At 56.4% G+C, this 19263-nt stretch overlaps 3 non-coding genes across 3 annotated transcripts; all 3 read right to left on the reverse strand.

The window, feature by feature from the left end:
• Positions 1–6499: 6499 nt before the first annotated feature.
• On the reverse strand, positions 6500–6571 carry TRNAQ-UUG (transfer RNA glutamine (anticodon UUG)). Its single transcript has one exon. It is a non-coding gene; the product is annotated as a tRNA-Gln (tRNA).
• Positions 6572–15479: 8908 nt separating this feature from the next.
• On the reverse strand, positions 15480–15552 carry TRNAF-GAA (transfer RNA phenylalanine (anticodon GAA)). Its single transcript has one exon. It is a non-coding gene; the product is annotated as a tRNA-Phe (tRNA).
• A 919-nt stretch (positions 15553–16471) lies between these two features.
• On the reverse strand, positions 16472–16553 carry TRNAS-UGA (transfer RNA serine (anticodon UGA)). The gene has a single exon. It is a non-coding gene; the product is annotated as a tRNA-Ser (tRNA).
• Between the last annotated feature and the right edge of the window lie 2710 nt (positions 16554–19263).

Here is a 19263-nt window from a genome sequence, read left to right on the forward strand (position 1 = left end):
GCATCACATCTCTCCCCCCTTCGAGACTGAACTGAGCGGGGTCACTCTGCCCAGTGACCTGGGGAAGTTCAGGGTCCCCTCTCCGGGACAACGCATCCGCTGTCAGGTTGGCACTTCCCTTCACATGGACCACGTCCATGTCATAGTCCTGCAGGAGCAGGCTCCACCTCAGGAGCTTGGCGTTGGCTCCTTTCATCTGGTGCAGCCAGGTCAGGGGAGAGTGGTCGGTGTACACGGTGAAGTGTCGCCCAAAGAGATATGGCTCTAGCTTCTTAAGGGCCCACACCATGGCCAGGCATTCCTTCTCGATGGCCGCGTAGCTTTGTTCCCGGGGTAGCAGCTTCTTACTCAGGTACACGATGGGGTGTCTCTCCCCCTTTTCATCCTCCTGCATTAACACCGCCCCCAGTCCCGTGTCTGAGGCATCGGTGAACACCATAAAGGGTTTGTCAAAATCTGGGTTTGCCAGAACTGGGTCGCTAACCAGAGCCTTCTTCAGCGCCCGGAAAGCCTCCTGGCACTGCTCAGTCCAGATCACCTTGTCTGGCTTCCCCTTTTTGCACAGTTCAGTGATGGGGCCGGCTATGGCACTGAAGTGGGGCACGAACCTTCGATAGTACCCCGCCATCCCAATAAAGGCCTGGACCTGCTTTTTGGTTTGGGGAGCAGGCCAGTCTCTGATCACCTCCACCTTGGCTGGTTCCGGCTTCAGGCAGCCGCTCCCCACCCGATGGCCCAGGTAAGATACTTCAGCCATCCCAACCTTGCACTTCTCAGCCTTTACTGTTAACCCAGCCTTTCGGAGTCGGTCCAGGACTTGTTTAACCTGGGACACGTGGTCCTCCCAGGTCTGGCTGAAGACGCAGATGTCGTCAATATACGCCACGGCAAAACTCTCCATCCCCCTCAGTAGCTGATCCACAAGGCGCTGGAAGGTGGCCGGCGCTCCCTTGAGGCCGAAGGGCAGGGTCAAAAACTCATAGAGCCCCAGAGGGGTGATAAAGGCCGATTTCAGCCTGGCATCTGCATCCAGCGGCACTTGCCAGTAGCCTTTGGTAAGATCCATAGTGGTGAGGTACCGTGCACCTCCCAGCTTGTCTAGGAGCTCGTCAGGCCTGGGCATAGGGTAGGCATCAGATACGGTGATGGCATTGAGCTTTCGATAGTCCACACAGAACCGGATTGACCCATCCTTCTTGGGAACCAGCACTACTGGCGAGGCCCAAGGGCTGGAAGACGGCTGGATCACCCCCAAAGCCAGCATGTCCCTGACCTCTCTTTCAAGATCCTGGGCAGTTTTACCAGTGACCCGAAAAGGGGAGCATCTTATAGGGGGGTGTGACCCCGTCTCCACCCGGTGGACAGTCAAATTAGTGCGTCCAGGCTGGTTGGAAAACAGCTGTCGGTACAGATGCAGCACCCCTCTGATCTCAGCGTGCTGGCCCGGGGTCAGTTGCTCAGAGAGGGGAATCGCCTCCAGGGGGGAACCAGCTTTTGTCCCAGGGAATAGATCCACTAAGGGGTCATCTCCCTGCCCCTCCCAATGTCCACACACGGCCAACACCACATTCCCCCTGTCATAGTATGGTTTCATCATGTTCACATGGTACACCCGACGGTGATGTGCCCGGTTTGACAGCTCCACCACATAGTTTACCTCATTCAGTTGCTTGATAACCTTGAAGGGCCCTTCCTAGGCGGCCTGGAGTTTGTTTCTCCTCACGGGGATAAGAACCATCACCTGATCCCCGGTGGCGAAGGCACGGGCTCGTGCTGTGCGGTCATACCAGACCTTCTGCCTCCTCTGGGCTCGGGCCAGATTCTCCCTGGCCAGGCCCATGAGCTCGGCCAGTCTTTCCCGGAAGGTCAGGACATACTCCACCACTGACTCTCCCTCGGGAGAGGCCTTCCCCTCCCATTCGTCCCTCATCAGGTCTAGGGGCCCCCTCACCCGCCTTCCATACAACAGTTCGAAAGGTGAAAACCCGGTAGATTCCTGGGGTACCTCCCTGTACGCAAACAGCAGGTGAGGTAAGTACTTGTCCCAATCTTGCGGATGCTGGTTCATAAATGTTTTTAGCATCATCTTCAGCGTCCCGTTGAACCTTTCTACCAGCCCGTTGGACTGGGGGTGATACGCTGAGGCCCAGTTGTGCTGGACCCCACATTTCTGCCATAAGGACCGGAGCAGGGCCGACATGAAGTTGGACCCCTGGTCCGTTAAGACCTCCTTGGGGAACCCCACCCGGCTGAAAATTGTCAGCAGCGCATCTGCCACTGTGTCTGCTTCGATAGAGGACAAGGCCACCGCCTCGGGGTAGCGAGTGGCAAAATCCACCACCACCAGGATGTATTTCTTCCCTGACCGGGTCATCTTGCTGAGAGGTCCCACTATGTCCATGGCCACCTTCTGGAAAGGTTTTTCTATGATGGGTAAAGGCCTCAAAGCCGCTTTCCCCTTGTCCCGGGCCTTCCCCACCCTCTGGCAGGGGTCACAGGACTGGCAGTACTGTCAGACATGGGTAAAGACCCCAGGCCAGTAAAAGTTCTGTAGCAGCCTCTGCCTGGTGCGCCGGATTCCCTGGTGCCCTGCGAGAGGGATGTCATGGGCCAGGTACAACAGCTTGTGACGGAACTTCTGGGGAACCACCAGCTGCCTCCTGATCCCCCATGACTCTACTTCCCCTGGGGGAGCCCATTCTCGGTACAGGAACCCCTTCTCCCACAGGAACCTCTCCTTGCAACCTCTCCTCATGGTCTGTACCACACTAAGGTCAGCCCGGTCCCTGTGCTTCCGCAAGGAGGGATCTTTCTGCAACTCGGCCTGGAACTCAGCAGCTGGGACAGGAATGGGGACCGGCTCTCTCTTGCTGGCTGGGTCTGAGGCCGCAGCCTCTCTGCACCGTGCCCCTGGGCGTTCCCCGCTCCCTGAGTTAGGGTCCTGCACCTCAGGTCGAGTACCTTCCCCGTTTTCGGGGTGCAGTGCCATTTGCCGACTCTGACTACGAGTCACGACCAGGGCACTCTGGGTGTTACTAGGCCAGTCCTCAAAGTCCCCTCCCATTAACACGTCAGTGGGCAAATATTGGTGTACCCCCACATCTTTGGGGCCCTCCTTGGCCCCCCATTTCAGGTGTACCCTTGCCACGGGTACCTTGAATGGGGTCCCGCCCACGCCCATCAGGGTCAGGTAGGTGTCGGGCACCATCCGATCTGAGGCCACCACCTCGGGCCGGGCCAGCGTCACCTCTGCACCCGTGTCCCAGTACCCAGTGACCTTCCTCCCATCCACTTCCAGGGAAACAATGCACTCTTTCCGGAGGGGCAGCCCCGCGCCCACCCGGTAAACCAAAAACCCGGAACCGGGAGCATCCATAGGTGGTATGTTGCCAACCCCCCTTTCCTGGGAATGTAGCCCCTCCTCCGATTGGGTTTTTACCCAGTCCACCCTCTGCGGGTTGGGTCTGCTTGGTCTGTCCCTGAGCTTGGGGCACTGGGCCCGTATGTGACCTCGTTGGCCACAGCGATAGCAGCCCATATCTCGTGGGTCCCCTTGAGTGGGTCGGAGGGACCTGCCGCTGGATGTTCCCCTTTTGGGGGGGTTCTCCATAGGCCCCCTTTGGGAGGTCCCATGTTGACTCTCTCTCTGCGTTGAGGCAGGCCTGCTCCTTCGAGACTCCTCCCTGCCATCCCCTGCCCGACTGTCCACAAATTGGTCGGCCAGCTGGCCTGCATGCTGCGGGTTCTCCGGCTTCTGGTCCATCAACCACATCCTCAGGTCGGACGGGCACTGCTCGTACAGGTGCTCCAGTATGAATAGGTCAAGCAGGTCCTCTTTAGTTTGGGCCCCAGATGTCCACTTGCGGGCATACCCCTGCGCCCGGTTGACCAGTTGTAGGTATGTGACCTCACGGGTTTTACGCTGGCTCCGGAACTTTTTCCGGTACATCTCAGGAGTCAGCCCAAACTCGCGGAGCAGGGCCTGTTTGAACAGTTCGTAGTCCCCTGCCTCCGCCCCTTTCAGTCGGCTGTACACCTCCACGGCTGTGGAGTCCAGTAAGGGGGTGAGAACTGCGATCCTGTCTGCAGGGTCAACCCTGTGCAGCTCGCAGGCATTCTCAAAGGCCGTCAGGAAGGTATCTATGTCCTCCCCCTCCTTACGCCGGGGCAGCAAGTGCTTATCAAAGCTCTTTGTAGGCTTGGGTCCCCCCTCACTCACCGCAGCCGGAGCCTCACTGCTCCTCAGCTGGGCCAGCTCCAGCTCATGTTTACGCTGTTTCTCCTTCTCCTCCCACTCACGCTGGCGCTGGTTCTCCTCATGTTTACGCTGGTTCTCCTCATGTTTACGCTGGTTCTCCTCATGTTCACGCTGTTTCGCCTTCTCCTCCAGCTCTCGCCTCTTTAACTCGAGCTCCTCCCGTCTCAGCTCCCTTTCATATTCCAGCCGCCTCCGCTCCACGGATGCCGAGCGTCGCCGGGAGGATCCCCTGCTGGGGGGTGAGCTTCGCCGTGAGGCTCCCCTGCTGGCCGGGGTTGTCACGGTGCCCTCGGTATACACTGGGCTCCTCCCCGCCCTTCCTCTACGCCTAGGAAGGGGGGGTCTCGGGAAGCCCTCGTCCGCCGGCTGACCACTCCCAGCGGGGACAGACACTGGTGCCTGCGCTGCATCTGCTCGGCTGCTTCCCTCAGAGACAGGGCTCCGTTCATTCATGCGGTCTCCCTGCTCCAGCTGGGCAATCAGCTGGTCCTTGGTGCGTCTCCCTGGGTGCAGCCCCCTCTGCTTGCACAGCTCCAGCAGGTCGCACTTGCGCCGCTTGGCACACATCTTCCTGCTGACCACTCACAGGCCGGGGTGCTCGCCGCTCCCCACGGTTTCCAGGGGGACCCCTAGTGCACCAGCCCTTCGTGAGGTCACCACCTCTCTGCCAGGGTCGAGCTGCAGACTCCTCCGCCCCTGGGACCGCTTGCTGCAATCCCCCGGGGGACCCTGTTACTGCAAAGTCCTTCTCACTGGGCACACACTCCCAGGGGTTAACCACCCCTTCGTTTTACTGCTCCCCAGTCACTTACTGCAGGAAGCGCCGTCCACGGGGTGCAGTATATCCCACCGCTGCCACCAGTTGTCACGGAGTGTGGGGGAGTCCGTCCCTGCACCCCTCTTCCTGGGACCCACGGTGACTCTTAGCCAGCCAGTAAAACAGAAGGTTTATTGGACAACAGGAACACAGGTTACAGCAGAGCTTGCAGGCACAGTCAGGACCCCTCCACCGAGTCCTTCTGGGCTTTCAGGGTGCTTGGATCCTAGCTAGGATACCCTGAAGTCCGCCCACACAGCCCCAAGCCCAAACTCAAACTGCTTCCCTCCTGCCCCTCCCTTCCTTTGTCCCCTTCCCGGGCAAAGGTGTTGACCTTTCCCCTCCCTTACCTAGCTCAGGTTACAGGCTCTGGCATCGTCCATCTCCTAAAGTCCTCCCCTGCTCTCCCACTCCCCACACAGACAGTCCCTACTGCATCACAGTTTGCAAACATGGGTGGGGGGAGCAGAGGGCTTTTTTATTTCCCCTCTCACAGGCAGCACCTCTCAGCATGGGCTTCCCAGGGCTGGGCTCTTAAAGGCACAGACATCCCACTGCCTAGACACTGCAGCTCCTCTCTGATGTTACCTAATGAGGTGCTGCAGTAGGAGATTCAATTCAGTGAAACTAGACATTCCCTATACACCCCCCAGCCAGGGGGCTGTGCACCCCCTTCCCCGAATTTTCCCAACACCCTCCTCAGTGGTCAGGTAGTTACATGCAGCGCTGCCAATGTTGTCATTGGTTGCAAATTTGAATGGAAATTGAAACGTTAACACACACTTTAAAAACAGATACAACGTATGAAAAATACTTGTACTTGAGAAAGTAAAATAGGTTTGGAAAGTCTGGAGAAAGCCGGGTTTCCTCACCCAGCTGTTGTGTTTGCTGACAATGTGGGTGCATTGGCTTCGGCAGTGTTGGCCAACCTTAGAATTTGAAATGATGATTTGTAAGCGAGGTGTGAATGAGCTCTCCCCTGGCAGCTACTGATGGCCAGGGTTGGGAGGAGGCTTTGGGACCAGACTGTATTTACATGAACTCACCTACTCTGCTGAGGTATCCAGCAGACAGAGCTGGGCTGCCTCTGTTCTAGGTGCCCGGAGGAGGGAAGGTGTGTGGGGCTCCAGTCTGGGACCCTTCATCGCTCCTGCCAAGCCCTGACTATTAATCCCAGCCCTGGCACTCCTTTCTTCAAGTGCCATGTGGGCCAGAGGAAAAGTGTGGTAGGAAGCAAAAGGGCCAAGCTTGTGAACATCACGTGAATCAGCAAGAATCCCAACCATCAGGGTAGCAAGTTCAAGAGCCCTCACCCATTGTGGCCATCCCAGCCAAAGACCCACCCAGCAGGAGGGGAAAGATTCATTCTTATGCAGCTGGAGACAAGGAAGTTGAGCTCTGGGGCTTTACCACAAGCCAAAAGAAGGTCCCACTGAGATTTGAACTCAGATTGCAGGATTCAAAGTCCTGAGTGCTGCCGATTACACCATGGGACCAGCTCATACTGCTTTTTCTGCATATTGGTGACCCTCATGGGATTGGCTTGTGTAAGGGGGCTCTTGGCCCTTTACTAAAACTTAGTGTGCGTGTGAGGGTTGGGGGGAGTTGGTTGGCTAGTTCCCAGCACCAATAGAGGGGGGAAGGATCAATGGGAAATCAAGACCCTGAAACTGGCAGTCCCCAGGGACAATGGGGAGAGGCCAAAGCTCCAAGTTAGCTGCACTGACAGGCCAGGCAGTGTAATGAGGGGGCAGTTAAGAAGAGGTTCCAGCCCTGAAGGGAACAGGACTTTCAGCACAACAGGAAAACTGCAGAAACACAACCACCAATGGACTCAAACCCTCAATCTTCTAATCCACAATTGGATTACCTTAACCATTAGGCCACATGGGGCAGCCAAGGGAAAGAAGTGGCATGTCTGGCTCTTCAGCTGCAATTTGGCAGCGGGTCCCTTGGTCCCTCTCAGAGGGAAGGACCTGCCACCAAATTGCCAGGGAAGAAAAAGGCGATGCAGTGGAGCTGCCGTCAATTGCAATCGTGGGTGGTATTTTTTTCCCTGCCTCTTGGGATGGCAAAAACCCTGGAGCCAGCCCTGGCCCCAGCACACGTCACAGCCCCAGCACACGTTATAGCACATCACAGCCTGGGGCAGGGAGATATTGGGGGAGGGGATGGGGGAGGGAAAGACCCAGCCCCATAGACCCGTAGGGGCAGGGGATATTGGGGTCAGGAGGAGACAAGAGGGGGCTGGCAGAGACCCAGCCTGGGATGCAGGGGAAAGAGGGTGGAGTGGAGGGAGCTGAGGGACAGAAGAGACACATGTGGAGTGGTGAAATGTTGGTCCAAGGAAACTGAGTCACTCCCAGGACATGCTGAGCAGTGGGGGAGCATAGGGGCCGGGAGAGAGACCCAGCCCCACAGAGCCCAAGAAGGATTTTGGGGGCAGGGGAGGGGATGGAGGGATGAGAGACCCAGGCCCATAGACCTCCCCTGGCTCCCAAGTTTGGGGGGAGGGAGGAACTGCCCCACAGCACTCGCCGGCGGTGTGGCTGGAAACCAGGGGAGTGGACCAGGCTGGGGCTGGGTCACTCCACTTACCATGCAGTGAGTGCAGGGAGGGGGGCCATGGGGAAGAGCCGGGCAGTCCCCCCTGCATCAGCTCCCCACCCCATTCACTTCCACTCTGCCTTCTCCCCTGAGCACGCTGGCGCTGCTCCACTTCTCCGGCCTCCCAGTCTTGCGGTGCCAATCAGCTGTTTAGTGAGGCAAGCCTGGGAGGGGAGGAGAATTAGAGCGGGGGCAGCATGCTCAGGGGACAAGATGGAGCAGAGGTGAGCTGGGACAGGAAGTGGTTCCCCTGCATGCCCCTGCCGCCGTTACTTGCTGCGGGCAGCCCTCTCCCCACACACCCCCAGCCCCCTGCCCCAGCTCACAACCACTGCACTGCCTCCCCTGAGTGCGCTTTTTGGTTCCCCCAACCACTTGGCACCCTAGGTGGCCGACAAGTTCGCCTAGTGGTTGCACCGACCCTGGCTGCTGCCTATTGGCAGGATTCCTCCTCCTCCTCAGTGAGACTAAATCTCCGCACCTAGATAGCCGGTCCGTCCACTGCACCACAATCGCCCATGCCTGAGCCTCCCTGCCAAAGCCCTGAACTTTGCTCCAGATAATTAAATCTCACATCTCACTGGGAACTCGACTTCCTGCGCCCAGAGAGTCTCAGCCCCCCTCAGTAGCTGACCTGAGAAACACAGTGTCTGCATAAGCAGCAAAGAATCGTGTGGCACCTTATAGACTAACAGACGTATTGGAGCATGAGCTTTCGAGGGTGAATCCCCACTTCGTTGGGTGCATCAGTGTCTGCCTTTTCCAAAGAAGTGTCTGGAGGGTCTTCTCTTGTGTGACCACATGGCCTAATGGCTAAGGCATCTGACTTTGGATCAGGCGATTGAGGGTTTGACTCCCTTTGTGCTTGTGCAGCTTTACCTTTGAGCTAAAAGTCCTGCTCCCTTCAGGGCTGGGAACCTCTTCTTGGCTGCTCAGGCCAATGCTCTGGCTTCAGCTAGAGCCCCAGGAAGGAGTTGGGGGTTGGGCGTCACAAAGGCTGGGGCAGGAGCCCCAGGTGCTTCCAGTCTAGCCTTTGCCCTTCCTGACTTGCCAAAAAAAATGGGCAGTTGCCTGTGCCAGCGTGTAGAGCAGTTTCCCTCTTCCAAATGTGCACCTGTCCCTGTGCTTGAGGTGGTTTGCTACATGGAGCCTGGGTGTTTCTCTGCTTCTCGCCAGCTGGGAAAAAGCCTCTTGGGGTAAAATCTCCTGCCCCGCTGCAAAAGTGAGCACCTTGAGTGGGAAGGGTAAGAGGTCCCACCAGCGGGGCTGGCCCTGGTTTCCTACCATCTTCGATAATGGCCACAGAGCATCAGCAGCCACCCTGCATGCTGGTCTATGGGTGACCTTCAGTGGGTGTTTGGCATGGCAGGGAGCAGGCTGGCTGGGTGCTTTTGTGCCTGTCTGAAGGCCAGACATAGGCATGGTCCTGCCCTCCTCTTGCCCTGTCCTCGGTTGTTGTGTGGCTTTTAAGCCTTCCCTTGGAGCTGTCAGCGCCAGCCGCCTCTGCTCTAGGTGCCCAGAGGAGAAGAAGTGTGCTGGGCTCCAGCCTGAGAAGCCTGGCCCTGGCACTCCTTCCTTTAAATGCCATGTGGGCAAGAGGAAGAGCTGCAGCTTTGGGGACCAAAGTTGTGGACATCAGATTAAGCAGCAGGAAACCCAACCATCAGGTCAACCCGCAGGAATCTCTAGCCAGACTGTTAAGTTCTAAGACCCCACCCTATAGCGGCCAGCTGGATCAAAGAACCATCTCCAATGGGCATTAGTGACCTAGGAGGAGGAGAAAAACACCTTGCTGAAGTTCACCCAGGTAGAGGGTAACCATATACATTGAGCTCCAAGGCTTTGCAGCAAACCACACTATCTCCAGGAGGTCCCACTGAGATTTGAACTCAAATTCCAGGATTCAAACTCTTGAGTGCTGCCCATTACACCATGGAACCTGCTGCTAGTTTGTCTTCTAGACTCCTGTATCTCTCAGCTGGTTGGTTTGCACTTTGCACTTATTGCTTCCCACCAGCGGCTTCCTCTCGCAGGACTCTCTCTCCTCCTCCAGCGACTGTTGTCCTGCACTATGGGATTCGCGGGTCCTGCCCTGAGTCCACACATCCCCCTGCTTGGTCTCCATTCCCTGAAGGCTGCAAAAATGTCAGGGGAGGCCGCCCCTCCCTTCACTCGGTGCTCCCGCTCATATCGGCCAGCTGCAGCCTCATCTCCTGGAACTTGGCCAGCTGTCACTTGATCCAGTTGTACAGTCACAGGATGACCAGCTCCGCAGCCTGGATGCTCTTGTGGAAATCCCACAGGCAACACTGCAGAACTTGGCACCATTAGTCTCTCTGATATTGTGGTGTTTGCCTGACCGCTGGAACAAAGCCTCCAACTCCTCCCTCACCGACTCCCGTCAATCCCTCTGGTTGCCATAGAACCCTCTGATGCTTTCCCGTTCTGCCAACAACACCAGGCCTCACCCCCCCTGCTCCTTTATCTTGCAAGCTCTGGATGTTCAGCTTCCAATATCCTCTGCCCGGGGTCGGGGACAGGGGCAGCTCCAGGCACCAGCGCAGCAAGCTTGTGCCTGGGACGGCAAGCTGCAGGGAACGGCCTCCCGGTCACTGTGAGGGTGGCAGTCAGGCTGCCTTCGGCAGCATGCCTGCAGGAGGTCCTCTGGTAATGCGGATTAGGTGACATGCCTGCAGGAGGTCCTCTGGTAATGCGGATTAGGTGGCATGCCTGCGGGAGCTCTGCCAGTCCCGTGGTTCAGTGGCAATTCGGCAGCGGGTACACTGAAGGAGCGGGACTGGCAGACCTCCTGTAGGCATGCCACCGAATCCGCGTTACCAGAGGACCTCCCACAGGCATGCCATCGAAGGTTGCCTGAATGCCGTGCTTGGAGTGGCAAAATACATAGAGCCGCCCCTGGTCAGGGAATTGTCCACACTGAGCACATGGTGAAAGTGGCGTGATCCGAACAGTCCATAGGCACCACCCTGCACTAGGCTGTCGACGTGCTCTCCTTCACGTAAATCCAGTCAGTGCGACTCCTGGCCCGTCCCCGCAGAAAGGTGAACCCCCTCTGGGGCTGGTGTGAGCTCCTCCGACCTCACTACAGACCTGCGCCAGGTAGTGCTCAGTGTAAAAATGTTTCCTGTGACAGTCAGGAAAACAGGACCAGCGGTCCTCAGGCCGGCTGACACAATTCAAATCCCCTCAACACCAAACAGTCCAGAGGAAAGGAGCCAGTTCCTTCCACTGATCTTTCCATTCATGTCTTAACTGGGGACCATACACACTAATATAGCTGTAACCAGTGCTGCAGAGCACAAAGTCCACCAGTACTGCCCTCCCTGGTCGGAGCTCCAGCCCCTTCTGTACTCACACCGCAAATGTGAAGAACAAGACTCCAACTCCATCAATCTTCCCTGGCATGGAGGACCAGAGAGATGGGCCTTCTTGCAATCACCGTCTGCCCATCAATCTACCCTAACCTCATGAATGTGCATTTTCTCAACACCCACCACGTCCAAGTCCAGCTTCTCTAAGGCACTGAACATCAAGCGCCTCCTCCTGGGCCCCGAAATCCCTTCCACCTTTCACACAGCTGTTTTCACAGATGAAAGGTAGAGGGGAAAAAAGAAGTTCTCCTCGTGCACAGATTTTGACAGGTTTTCCTCCTGATCAGCAAGTGGATTAAGCACATCTTCAGGGGGGGTTGGCATGGCAGGGAGCAGGCTGGCCGGGTGTCTTTGTGGCTGTCTGCTGGCTACGCATAGGCATGGTCCTCCCCTCCTCTGGCCGTGACCTCAGTTGCTCTGTAGATTTGAAGCCTTTCCTTGGAGCTGTCAGCACCAGCCACCTCTGCTCTAGGTGCCCAGAGGAGGAGAGGTGTGCTGGGCTCCAGCCTGGGGCTCTTCCTCCCTCCTGCCTAGCCCTGACTATCAAGCCTGGCTCTGGCCCTCCTTTATTCAAGCCCCATGTGGGAAAGAGGAAAAGTGTGGCAGGAAGTACAAGGGCCAAACTTTTGGGCCCGATGTGAAGCAGCAAGAATCCCAACCACCAGGTCAAACCACAGGACTGCAGGCATCAGCAACCAGGGTAGCAAGTTCTAGAGTCCCAACCAATTTTGGCCATCACAACCCAAAACCTGGCCCTAGTGGGCAAGTCACCCAGCAGGAGGGGAAAGATCTGCTCTTGTACAGCTGGAAACAAGGAAGTTGAGCACTGTGAGTCCAGGGCTTTACCACAAGCCAGCATAAGGTCCCACTGAGCTTTGAACTCAGATGGAATGACTCAGAGTCCTGAGCGTTGCCCATTACACCATGGGACCAGTTTGAGCTGCTTTCTCTGCACAGTGGTGACCCTCACGGGGCTGGCTCATGTAAGGGACTGTTGGCCCCTTACTAAAACTTAGTGGGGTTTTGGTTGGCTAGTTCCCAGTCCCAACTGATGGGGGAAGGGCCAATGGGAAATCAGGACCCAGAGACTGACAGTCCCCAGGGGCAATGGGGAGAGGCCAAAGCTCCAAGTTAGCTGGACTGACAGGCCAGACAGTGTAATGAGGGAGTCACCAGGCCAGGGGGTCCCATCCTCTGTGTGAGCTGGAACTGCCTGGGCCAGAGCGGGGTGGAGCTAAGGAGAGAGGAGCCCGAGAAGAGCCGGGGAGCAGAGCTGCACCAGCCAGGGAGAACCAGGCAGATCTGTGCTGGGAGCCGAGCCGCAGCAGCACGAGCCATAGAAGCTGCCCAGGGAGCAGATCTGTGCTAGGAGAAGAGCTGCAGCAAGCGAAGCCAGAGGAGCAGCCCAGGGAGCTGGAGGCAGAGCCGCAGCAGCACTGGGGCTGGAGGTGGGTGCAGTGAGCAGTGTGGGAGAGCGAGGGGGACCCTGGGCAGATGGCCCAGTGCAAGGAGATGCCACCCATCAAGAGATCCCCTACATGGGGGCTGACACTGGGAACAAGGGTCATGTCACCTAGAGCATGTGGCCACTGCCAGAGCAAGTGTCCAGCCCATGGTGTCCCTGCAGCACAGCCAGAGCCTGCGAAGGAGGCCTGGGACATGTGAGGGAGAGACTGTGACCTGCCCTGACCCTCCAGAGACGCTGGTTGTGATCTCCCTGCACCACAGAACAGGGTAACATGTTTTCCTTTAATCTTTCCTTATGTTTTACATTGATTGCTGGGTAATAAATGGTGTTTGCTTGAAGCACATGCAATGAGGAGTGGGTCAGGGAAGTGCCCAGAGTGGAGACACTGTAGTCCTGGTCAAGTGATCATGACAAGATTGGGGGTCAAACAGTGATGAGCTGCCAAAATCTTAACAATCGGCTCCCTATAAAAATTTTTGATTTAAGGGGGGGATGCGGGGGGGGGGCCGGGGCTGGAGAAGACATACTTGTGGGGCAAGGGGCCCCTGCAGGGGCTGGGGAAAATTGCCTCCCCCACAGCAGCCCTGGAGCTTGCAGCCTCCTCCCCTTACCTTGCCTGCAGCTCAAAGCAGCAGGACGACTCAGAAGCTCAGCTGAGCTGCCCAGCTGGTGCCGGTGGCTGGTCACACTGCAGCTGGTGGGAAATGAGGGAGGGGCCAGGGGAACCTCAGCCTCCCCAGCTGGGAATCCTGAGAACAACAGGATGATCCAGCCTGCAGACCGGAGTTCTTTGCCCATCCCTTGGCCCTTTAACAACCGGTTCTCCACAGAGGTCTAATTTAGCAACCGGTTCTTGGGAACTGGCTCCAGCTCACCACAGGGGTCAAACCCTCCAGGATTCCTGGGCCCAGCCTTGTTGGGGTTACGAGGACTCTGCCACACATGAGAGTAGAAAGAGCGTCCTTGGGGTCAGGCAGACCTCTGGCTAAGGGGGTGGGGACTCAGATCCTTTCTCTGGCCAATTGCACCAGGGTCATGTATAATCCAGGGAAGTTCCCCACAATAGCTGGACCTGAACCCCCTGTACACTGTCCTCATTATAGACTCATAGACTCATAGGTCAGAAGGGACCAATATGATCATCTAGTCTGACCTCCTGCACAAGGCAGGCCACAGAACCCTACCCATCCACTTTTATACAACCCCTAATCCAGGACTGAGTTATTGAAATCTTCAAAACTGCTTCTCTGTCTCTCTTCCCCTCATCTCTGCTGCTCTCCCTCTGAGCTTTCTCAGTACCTGGCCCCACAGCACTTCCTGCCAGCCAGAGACTGCTTGTTCTAGGCCTGCTCCTGTGGATGTGGCCTCTCTCCTGATTCCTGAGGAAAGGAACCTTTCCAGGAAATGGCCATGGATTCTGGGAATCTGCATGTGGCTGGTGGAGAAGTACCAGGAATCATTTGGCTCCTGGCATACATGGCAACTTAAAACTGGGTGCCCAGACAGGGGCTTGAACCTTGGCTCCTCAGACTAAAAACTTGATGCGCTACTAACTGAGCTAGTTGAGATCATTTTCACTGTTCACCACAAGAGCAAGCAGGTAGGCAAAAGAGAGGCAAAAAATGTCCCCAGAACCCCTCCTCTTTTTCTGCACAGCCACAGACTGTCAGCAGGATTACTCCTCCTCCTCCCTTCTGTGCCTCAGTGTGACTAAAACTCCACACCTAGACAGCCGGTCCGTCCACTGTACCCCAATCCCCCCATGCCTGAGCCTCCCTTCCAAAGCCCTGCACCTGGCTCCATAGAATTAAGTATCACGTGTCGCTGGGAACTCTACTTCTTGTGCCCAGAGAGTCTCAGCCCCCCTCAGTAGATGACCTGAGAAACACAGTGTCTGCCTTTTCCAAAGAAGTGCTTGGAGGGTCTTTTCTTATGTTACCACGTGGCCTAATGGATAAGGCATCTGAGTGTGGATTAGAAGATTGAGGGTTTGAGTCCCTTGGTGGTTGAGTTTCTGCAGTTTTACCATTGTGCTGAATGTCCTGCTCCCTTCAGGGCTGGAACCTCTTCTTGGCTGCTCAGGCCAATGCTCTGGCTTCAGCTAGAGCCCTGGGAAGGAGTTGGGGGTTGGGTGTCACAAAGGCTGCGGCAGGAGCCCCAGGTGCTTCCAGTCTAGCTTTTGCCCTTCCTGACTTGCCAAAGAAAGTGGGCGGCTGCCTGGGCTAGCGTGTGCACCTGTCCCTGTGCTGGAGGGTACTTGCTACATAGCGTCTTGGGAGCCTGGGTGTTTCTCTGCTTCTTGCCAGCTTGGGAAAAGCCTCGTGGGGTAAAATCTCCTGCCCCACTGCAAAAGTGAGCACCTTGAGTGGGACCAGTCAGAGGCCCCACCATGGGGGCTGGCCCTGCTTTCCTACCAACTTGTGATGTTATCCACAGAGCATCAGCAGCTGCCCCGCATGCTGGTGACCTTCAGTGGGTGTTCGGCATGGCAGGGAGCATCCTGGCTGGGTGTTTTTGTGCCTGTCTGAAGGCCACACATAGATATGGTCCTGCCCTCAGTTGCTCTGTGGCTTTTAAGCCTTCCCTTGGAGCTGTCAGCACCAGCTTCCCAGAGGAGGAGAGGTGTGTGGGGTCACTTTTAAAGATGCCCCTTCCCTGGTACTGCTCTTGCTCAGCTGCACAGAGGAGTATTCATCCCCAAACCCTGCTTAGCAGCCCTCTGGCACCATTCCTGAGGGCTGCCCTGCCTCACTTTCTTCCCACCATGTTGGGAAAGACAACTTTCATCATTAAAGGTCAGATGGGCCAACTAGGGGAAGTAAGCCCCTTTTGTGTTTTCCTACTGCAGGTCCCAAGGTCAGGAACTCACCTTGGGTGCAGGCACTGCTGTGCTCCCAGAGGGCAAGCCATCTCTGCACAAAGCATAATGACAGGGCCTGCCAAAGCCCGGGATTGAACCAGGGACCTTTAAATCTTCAGTCTAACACTCTCCCAACTGAGTTACTTTGGCAGTTGCATGACAGTATTTTGGCCTGTTGCTTCTCTGTCTGGGATGTTTTTGTCAGCAGTCGCACACAAAAAGGACAGGAAAAGAATGGCTGCTTCACACCCCCACTGGAGGAACCCGGCGCCCTTAGCTGTGGTGAGTAAGAAGTGTCTGTTGGCTGACAGGACCTGTCCCCCAGGAGCTGGAACAGTAGCTGCTGCCTCACCCTTGGCTCCAGGCTGTGAGAAATGCTCATTTCCTGGCTGCATGGGCAGATGTTGCTCCGTGCTCTGGAGAGCATCTGTATTGGTCTGTCAACCCCCCGTCTTCAATGAGACAGTCTGGTAAGGTCCCAAGTGTCCCCTCTGGTCTGGCAGCTGAGAGTCTGTGCAGACATCAACCCCCCTGCCAGAGCCAGCAGCAGCGCCACCCCCCCTACCCCAGCACCACAGGGGCACTCAATGCACTTCCTGTGGGGAAATGGCTCCTTAGTGTCCAGCTGCTAGAGTGAGAGTCAGGAGAGAGCAGTGTCTGGCTCACCTTAGGGGAGAGAAGAGACATGATGAGTACGGTTCTCCCTCAGTCTCCCTGCAGTGCTGGTCAGTTGTATTGTCACTGTGATAGTCAGTGCTTCCCTTCAGGGCCGGCCCTAGAGGGGTCCGGGACAAATCCCATGGAGTCACTGACTTGGCTCCTTTCACACACTAGAGAGAGGAGCAGAACTAGGGTTATGGCTGATCTATGGGGCACTAGGTGAGTGGCAGAGGCTACAGGCGCTGAGAGTTTGCCTGACCCCTCAGGGACACAGTGTGAGGTGGTGTCCCAGGCATCTCTATGAAAGGAGCAGAAGAGGATTTACTTGGGGTTGGGAGAGACTTGAGAGTGTCTCAGGGGGTTGTACAGAGGTATTGCCCGGATAAGATACTGGCTAGAACACAGGCCTCGCTGTGAGCAAGATTTGAACCTGCACAAGGGAACCCTCTTGGATTTCAACTCCATCACCTTAACCACTCGGCCATCACAGCTGAAGCATAAAAGTGCCCCAATGCCAGAGAAACTGGTAAAGGATCACAATCCCCAGGAGTGAAGTCATCTGAACTACAGAATTCCCACCGCAAACCTGGCTCCCAAAGCACAGCGGGGTATTGGGGTTTGTTCTCTTTGCTTAGCCATGTGCAGTCGCACAGATAGCGCGTTTAAAAGTCTCCCCTCCCACAGAGCGGGAATAGGAAATTATTCTCAACTTGAAGCCTGATGTGAATGAGGATGTCTGGACCACAGGGCCAGGGACTGACCTTTGCCATAGAAACCAGTGACACACGGAACCAGGCTAAGGAAAATGTTTCCTGGAGTCAATAACTGGAATAGCAGCAGTATTGTGCAGAGAAATGTCTCACAAGAGGAGACAGAGCATTGGTGGTTTGGTAGTAGAAGTCACAGCTACAGCAGGGGAGGTCTAGCTTTGGTTTCTGGCCAACAGAGGAAGGAGTTTTATTATCTCCAAATTTCAGCAGAAAAATTCAGACCCAAACTGTGTGTGGTGGGAGTTTCTCTGGTTTCATTTGTTTTTCTCATTTGAAGAGTCCTTGAACATTTTTCTGGGAAAACTATTTGGACAAATCCAAGGAAGAGTTAGAACAATTACAAATCTCCATGGGAGTAAGGGGGGTCTCTCAGCACCAGGGGAGGGGTGGAGATTTTCATGGAGGGGAGTTGAGGAGATAAATGAGAGGCTTTTACTCCAGCAAAGGGAGCGGCTTGGGAGTTTCATTTTTACCAGGTGAATCCCCCCCCACACACACACTGCTTCCCTGCTGCTGCTACCCCAGCTCAAATCTCACTAACACCCTCAGCATGTGACCTACAGCTTCCTCCTGACAAAGCCCTTATCTATCAGAGACAAAATCCCCTCATCTTCCCCTTCTCCCAGCTCAGCCCTCTGCCCCCAGAGCCCAGGACAACCCCGACCTAGCCATGCCGGGGGGTCGGGTTTAATCTTCAAGGCTGAGCAAAAAACCTTCAGCCGGGGACGTTTCGCTCCCTTCCCACCTCGGCCCAAGCGGCAAGGGAGAAACGGACGAGACACGCCGGCTGGAAGACACCTCTCTCCCACTTCTCTACAGCCTTCTGTGATGTTATTAATATGAACTGGGACCGTAGGGATCATTGTTGCCACCACTGTTATATATGTGCAGCAAACATTGTGCAAAGGTTGTCGTGTGAGGTGTCTATGACAAGGCTATGATTTGCTGGTTATAATTATGCTGGCTGTATGTGTGTACCATTTTTGTATTTGAAGTTATGAATATGGGCTATGTGCTTGTATCTCAAATGTATTTGATTCCAAGTAGCCTCAGTGTCATCAGCCTCCAACTCCTTCAGGAGTCCATAGCAAAGAGACCCACAATCCTGGACTCCCTGGGAGGTGCCTCCCACACACACCCCCCAGCCCAATGGCGCATCAAGGATTAAAGTGGCAGCATCTAGTGTCAGTGGGGTTCAGTGGCTCAGGCCAGACACCTGAGCTGGGGACCCACCCCCATAGCACTGCTCGAGGGCCTGGGCCTGGGGTGTTCTCAGCCCCTTCCTTACCCCTCCGAGCCCAGCCAGGCTTCTCATCTGGAATAAAGCAGAAGCACCCGTCGGCCTCGCTGCTGTCCAAGTTCCAGGTGCTGCTGTTGTCCCACAGGAAGCGGGCCGAGCTGCTGGGGCTGGGAGAGGGATCCTCCACCTCCTGCCCCGGGAAGGCTGGAAGGTCCCCAGTGACTGGGCAGGGCGATGCCTCCTGCTGGAAATTGGGGCTGGGCTCCTGGGGCTGCTGCTGCCCACACAACAAGCCCCAGAGCCACCCTGCCCAGTTCCGCTCCTGGGCTGGGTCCTGCCTGCCCAGCCACATCCTGGCCTAGCTCCGTTTTGGCCTGGCCGGTGCCTCTCCCACCTCGGCGCCTGGCCGGGAGCAGGTTACCTCTTCCAGAAGGCTGGGCACTTCCACCTCCTGGCCCGGCCGAGAGCTCCTTCCCCGCCATTGGGGACGGTGGGGCCGCTCCGCTCCTGGGGAAGATGGCAGCTGCTTCCCACAGGCTCTGGGGCCGCCTGCAGAGCCTTCTTCCTGAACATTCTCAGGAGCCTGGCCATCCTGGAACCGAGCGGGAAGCAGATGTAAGTCTGGGGTCAAGGCAGCCTCTCACTAACCAACTTCTTTGGTCTCTCCTCATCCCTGCCCCAGCCAGAGCAGCTCCTCCTCCCCCCACGGGGGAGCAGGGAGTGCAAGCTACACACACTGGCAGGAGTTCATTGCATGATCTGCTCCCCCTCAACTTTCTCCCTCGTCATCCCTGGGACTGCAAGAACCGGGGAGTCTCGTCCTTTTTGAGCACTGGGGTCAGTTACAAAGACCATCGGTCACTTTGGACAAGCAGCTCCCTCCTGCCAGCCCAGGAAACACTCACACTTCCTCCCACCCATCCCCCGCCCAGGCTAGAGAAGGAACAGAACCCAGGAGTCCGGACTTCTCCTGGGAAACCATTCCCCACTTCAACGTCCCTAGACATAGCAAGGCCAGGGCCCCTTCGTTTCCCATTGATTTCCATGCTCAGCAGCTCACTGGGTCTGGCCCAGCTCAGAGACTCTCAGCCTGGGGAACAGTCTCCCACAAGGGAAGGGCTGAGAGCCCCATTGCTGGGAACTTGCCAAACACGCTGGAGACGGCTCTGGAGAAGCCCCTCCCCAGTCTGA

This window comes from Gopherus flavomarginatus, assembly GCF_025201925.1.
Source record: "Gopherus flavomarginatus isolate rGopFla2 chromosome 13 unlocalized genomic scaffold, rGopFla2.mat.asm SUPER_13_unloc_1, whole genome shotgun sequence".
In the NCBI taxonomy this organism is placed as follows: domain Eukaryota; kingdom Metazoa; phylum Chordata; order Testudines; family Testudinidae; genus Gopherus; species Gopherus flavomarginatus.